At 24.8% G+C, this 6,209-nt stretch overlaps 1 pseudogene; it reads left to right on the top strand.

The window, feature by feature from the left end:
• Window positions 1–4,968: 4,968 nt before the first annotated feature.
• Window positions 4,969–6,209, top strand: part of LOC111394002 — a 22,470-nt pseudogene continuing 21,229 nt past the window's right edge.

Consider the following 6,209-nt stretch of genomic DNA (forward strand, 5'->3'; position numbering starts at 1 on the left):
TAAATCTAAATTAAAATAATTTGTAATTACTGCAACCATAAATTATAAAAACAACAGGAAACCAAAAAAAAATGAAATACAAAGCACATATTAATATACACTTAGAAGCAAAAGAATATTTACCTAGGGATAACTAAAACCTTCTTAGATATAGGGGCACGGTGTGAACCGCCATAGAGGTGGGAACAGTGGTAGTAGATGAGTTGAATTTGAACAAATTCAATCAACAAAAATTATAATGCAGTGAACTTGCATTAAGGAGTACTTTATTAATTTTTTAATTCCTAAATAGAAACCTAATGAAAATAATTAGCTACTTACATGCTCAACTCAACCAATTAACCCTTTCATGGATCTCAAATGCATAATCTAAAAGAAGATGTATAATAGGAACGTGACATTTCAAAATAAAAAGGAAATACGAGACTATGTAATTTTCATCTGATGCAGCCGAACCAAGCACCCCATTGAGCCAAACCATGTGAACTCGAAGGTCCAAAATCCTAAAAGGGATAAATTCTGAACCGCATTCAACCTTCTTCACAACACCTATTCTCTCATTCTTGTAGTAGATATCAACGTTGTGCTTTCCTTCAAACCCTCCACAATCTTTGACGATAGTGGCTATCGGCCTCATAGAATTCAAAATAGCAAATAGGGCCTCAATAGAAATTGGTATTTCATAAACACACTGTTATATTGCAAACATACCTAAGAAGAAGGATGAGAGAGATGGTGAATTTGAATATGATAGAAACGAGACGAGATTTTAATTTGGGAATGGATGGGTACTTTGAATTTCTGTTGTTTTGTTTTGGTTAAAGGGTATTTTAGACTGTTAGTATTTTTAATATTAAAATATTTAATTTAATTTTAATATTTTGGTCAAAGGCTATTTTTCCAAACAAACATTGTAAATAGGCTATTCTACCCAATTTCCACTTGAAAAATTACATTTCAAAATGGCGAATTTGTACGTACATGCGGCGCCGACGAATTTGAATCGGAACAGGATACTTTTAAAATGGGCCATGTCAACATGCCACATTTCCACTTTAACCAAAAAACTTTGCTATTTATCACAATAGCCTTTTGTTGATTAAAAGACAAAAACACCCTTAATTAGTTTATACAATTACGAAGATATTTTTGTTTAAAAGCACAAAAATACCCATAAGTTAAAAATTTAAAAATCAAAAAATTCTCACTACTATATATTTAATTACTTTATTTAATATTATAAAAAACTATTTTTTTTTTCAAACACTTACTTCAATAAAACAAATTAAATTATTTTAATTTAATTTCTTCTTAAAATATTCAGAAAAATAAATGAAAAAATTAATATTTAATTTAACTGGTTAATTATATTTGATTATTTATTTTAAACGCTTACTTCAATAAAAAAAATTAATATTTAATTTAATTTCTTCTTAAAATATTCACAAAAATAAATAAAAATGAAATCGAAAAGAAGTCTTTCGGACAGTCTCGTGTAATCCGTAACGGATCACATGGGTCCGGGCGGGCCGGCCCGGCCCGATTTTTTTTTTATAGGAAATAAAATTTGAATCTTATAATTTTTTAAAAAAATTCTAATTTAATTCGTTTTCCATAATTTATTTTTTATTTTTATTTTTTTCTTCTTTTAATTTTTTTGCTCATTCATGTATGTATTTTTTTTCTTGAATTTAATTTATTTTTCATTAATTTAATTCAATTTATATATTATTTAATTTTTATTTACTCTTTTTAATGTGCGAAGAAATAATTTTATTTCTTACATACTGATGCATGTAATTTGATTTGTTAAATTTTAAAGTATAATAAATGTTGATAATTTCTTATAAATATTTTTAACGTGTATTATTTTTGTAGAATGGAGTACCACCTAGACAATATCAAGAGAGTTCGTTTTGGGAAAAGTTACGTTGTATCGGTATTGGAAGGAGTCGATGAGGAACATATAGCCATACTCCATCGATCATTCCTATGATCCTTCTATCCGTTGAAGGACATGCAATTAGATTAATCAGTATTGGCCTATTGTTTAACAAGTTCACAACACATGTACTCACCCGATATCTAAACTAAACTAAAATTATTCCAAAAATATATGAAATGAAAAAAAAACATATATTTTCAACAATCCAAATCATAATTCAACAAACTACATCAACAAATCACGTCTAAAGTTTCAGAACCCTCGACATAAACTTTCATTTCCTTAACATTTGACGCTTGTCTGCCCTTCTGAATGAATCGCCAGTCGCCTTTGCGTGTTAGTCTGCTAATTTTTACCTAAATTGCCTCTTTCTCTCTTTTCTTTCAGCAAGTCTCAGATTCCCATTCAAGTCATTTTTCCGTTGTTCTTCCTTTTATTTGTTGTTTTTAAACTTAATATACACTTATAAGTTGTGGTTTAGATAGAAAAATGACTGCTTGTATACCTAAATGATTAATGAACTTGTTTGTAGTTTGAAAAGAACGAAAGACAGAGCCTGTTAAAATGTTAAAGTTCCATAACTAGTACTACTACCTTCTACTTTCATAAAATATTTAGAGAATGAAATTCATTAGTTTCCAATAAGCCGAAACTCTATCAATCTTTTTACATCTAAACATTATTCTCGATATAGTTGCTATTCACCATGGTTTCATTGTTACACACAGAATTTGTCCACAGGATCGTAATCAGATAGAGATATGAGTCTAGTGGGAGTTCACAGGCTGGATTAAGTACACGATCTTTTAATTTGTTCATAGGATCGTAATCAAACAGGATCATAATTACTTTATTTAATTATATATTTTAAAGACTTACTGAAATAAAAAAATTAATATTTAATTTATTTTTTTGTTTAAATATTTCATTAATTAATTATTTTAATTGGTTATGTATATTGTTTAGAAAAGCTGCAGAAACTTACAGTTTTGAAGAGTTTGATAAATTCATGAGCGAAAAGAACATAAATCACACTGGTGCATGAGAATATCTAACAAATATGAAAATCGAACATTAAGCATGGTAATATTTTCCAAGATATCGATACAACATGATGACGTTGAACAATGTGGAGTCACTCAATACATTATTCAATAATGCTGAAACTATATTTTCTCTACCAAATAAAGTCGAGTGAGAAGTTCCCGATTACATTGTGATTGTAACACTTAATAATTTGTTGCCACCCGAAGTTCAACCGCGTACTCCTGGATATAGACATAAGTTTAGAAAATCATCTATCGAAAAGTTTCCCCGACCAACTAGGTACTTAAATGAAAATTGAATCGACGGATTTGTAATATCTATCTAAACGTATGGTTTTTATTTCCAAAGACCGGACAAATCGAACCTAACGGCTTTCAAATTTTGTAATTAAAGCTTTCATTTCTCTAAATCATAATTACTGAAATAAATCATAAAACTTTTCTCGAAATAAACTTTCATTTCCCTTAATCATAATTACTTTAATTTATTCTTTTAAGTATTTTATTAATTAAGAAGGATCTAGAGTTACCAATTTGAATAGATGATCTAGCGATGCCTTGGTTCTTCAATGTGGAGTCGCTCAATACTTTATTTAAGAAGGATCTAGAGTTATCAATTCTCGCAACGATTGAGAACATTCGTGACAAATTACAACAGTGGTTTCATGATCGACGTGAGAAATCACAAAGTTGATTATTGTTTAATATTTATTTACTTTATTTGATTACTTATTTTAATAGTTTTTTTAACATTTGATTTCATTTTTTATTTAAATATTTCATTAATTATTTCAATCGATTATGTATATTATTTATTACGTTTTTATTTTAATTACTTGTTTTATTTGTTTATTTAATATTTATTTGCTTTATTTAGTTATTTATTTTAATTGATTGTGTATATTATTTATTTATTTTAATTACTTATTTTAATTGATTTTGTATATTATTCTTTATTTAATTATTACTTTAATTACTTATTTAAATTAAAAAATTAATATTTAATTTAAATACTTCCTTACTTTGTTGTGTATATTTTTTATTTAAAATTTAATTACTTTACGTAATTATTTATTTAATCACTTATTTAAATAAAAATTTCATATTATGTATTTAATATTAATTGGTTCTGTATATTATGTATTTAATATTTCATTACATTATTTCATTATTTAATATCTCGTTTAAATATTATTTTTAGTTACATTAATTGGTTATGTATATTTAATCTTTATTACCTTATTTTCTTTATTTCATATTTCATTACCTTATTCAAATAAATTTTACAATATATACAATTATTTTATAAATAAAAAAATATTTACAATTATTTCGTCCCCACCATCGGCACATCTTCCATCTCCACTGACATCCATAACGATTCTAATGAAATATCTGTGTACATCCCCACCCCTCCACCGACACCCTCCTTGTCACCATCTCCGCTACTCTCTGTCACTGTTGGGGACCCCTATTGTCTACAGACTGTATCTCCTCAGATATGACTCTGACCCTCTTCCTTGATTAACGGTGTCAGCTCAATAAGCAATTCAAGCTGACATATTAACATTTCACCGAATTAATAACCATGCATCGAAATTTCGAAATGACGTACAACATAAATTACAAATGAATAATACATACCTCAGGATCATTGAGGAGAGTTGATAACTGTCAGCTTTGTCCCCATGGATAGTTGTTGAACGTGTCAATGTCATCAACAACTTCCAAATGAAAGATGTCGATCGGCGTCTTCTTGTGATGACACTTCAGTATGCTCTCTAGTATAAATATCCTCAACTTCAACTTGTCAAACATATTGTTGCATTCATTGAATGCATCTCCTAATTGTGCCAGAGTTACCGCCATAAGTAGGATCGGTGTAACAGGTTTGCGTGCTCCTCATCCAACAAATATAGGACTAATGTGAAGCTGACAAAGTTATAGTTCGACGTAACTTTGTCGAGAATCTGTCTCATGACGACGTCCAAATGGTAATTCATTTTGTAAAATTTAAAATATTTGGACCTTGTATAAGAGACAATGGATAGAGCATAATATTTGAAAATTAAATAGTTTATTTACTTATTTAAATTGTGTATTAAATATTTAATTGTTAACTATTTATTTAAATTGTTTATTGAATATTTAATTATTATTTATTGAAATTGTTCATTTAAATTATTTATTCAATATTTAAATGTATATTTAAATTATTTATTTTAATTGTTTGGTTGTTTATTTAATATTTATTTTAATTGTTAATTGAATGTTTAATTGTTTATTTTAAATGTTAATTATTTATTTCAATTGTTTATTTAATATTTAATTACTTATTTTTATTATTTATATTTATGGTTGATTTAAATTATTTATTTAATACTTAAATGTTAATTATTTATTTCAATTGTTTATTTGAATTGTTTATTTAATATTTAATTACTTATTTAAATTACTTATGTTTATATTTATTGTTCATTTAAATTAATTATTTAATATTTAAATTCTAATTATTTATTTCAATTGTTAATTTAATATTTAATTACATATTTAAACTATTTTTTATTATTTATATTTATTTGTTATTTATGTTAATTAATTATTTTTATTGCTTAATTAACATTTAAGTTACTTGTTTATTGAATTTATTTCAATTTGTTATTTATTATTTCAATTCATTATTTTAATTATTTTATTAATATTTATTTAATTTCATTCAATTAGTTATTTATTTTTTATTTAAATAAACAATGTACATAAATAATTAACATAATTCATGAAATATTTAAATAAACAAATAAAGTATAAAATGAATAATTATATATTAAACAAATAATATACATAAACAATTAAAGTAATTACTTAAATATTTAAATAAACAATTAAATTAAATATTGATTTATTAAATTACTTATTGAATATTTAATTTAATATTTTATTTAAATATCTCATTAATTACTTTAATTGGTTATGTATATTGTTTGTTTAAAATTTAATTACTTATTTTAATAGTTTATTTCATATTTATTTACTTCATTTAATTATTTATATTAATTTCTCATTTATTTTAATTGTTTATTGAATATTTAATTGTTTATTATATTTATTTCACTATTTATATTTTAAATAAAATGAAATAAAAAACAATTAATTATTTTACTTAAATAAAAAATTTACATAATTCATGAAATATTTATAAACAATTAAATTCAATATTA

Source organism: Olea europaea, chromosome 4 (assembly GCF_002742605.1).
Source record: "Olea europaea var. sylvestris chromosome 4, O_europaea_v1, whole genome shotgun sequence".
Taxonomy (NCBI): Eukaryota; Viridiplantae; Streptophyta; class Magnoliopsida; order Lamiales; family Oleaceae; genus Olea; species Olea europaea.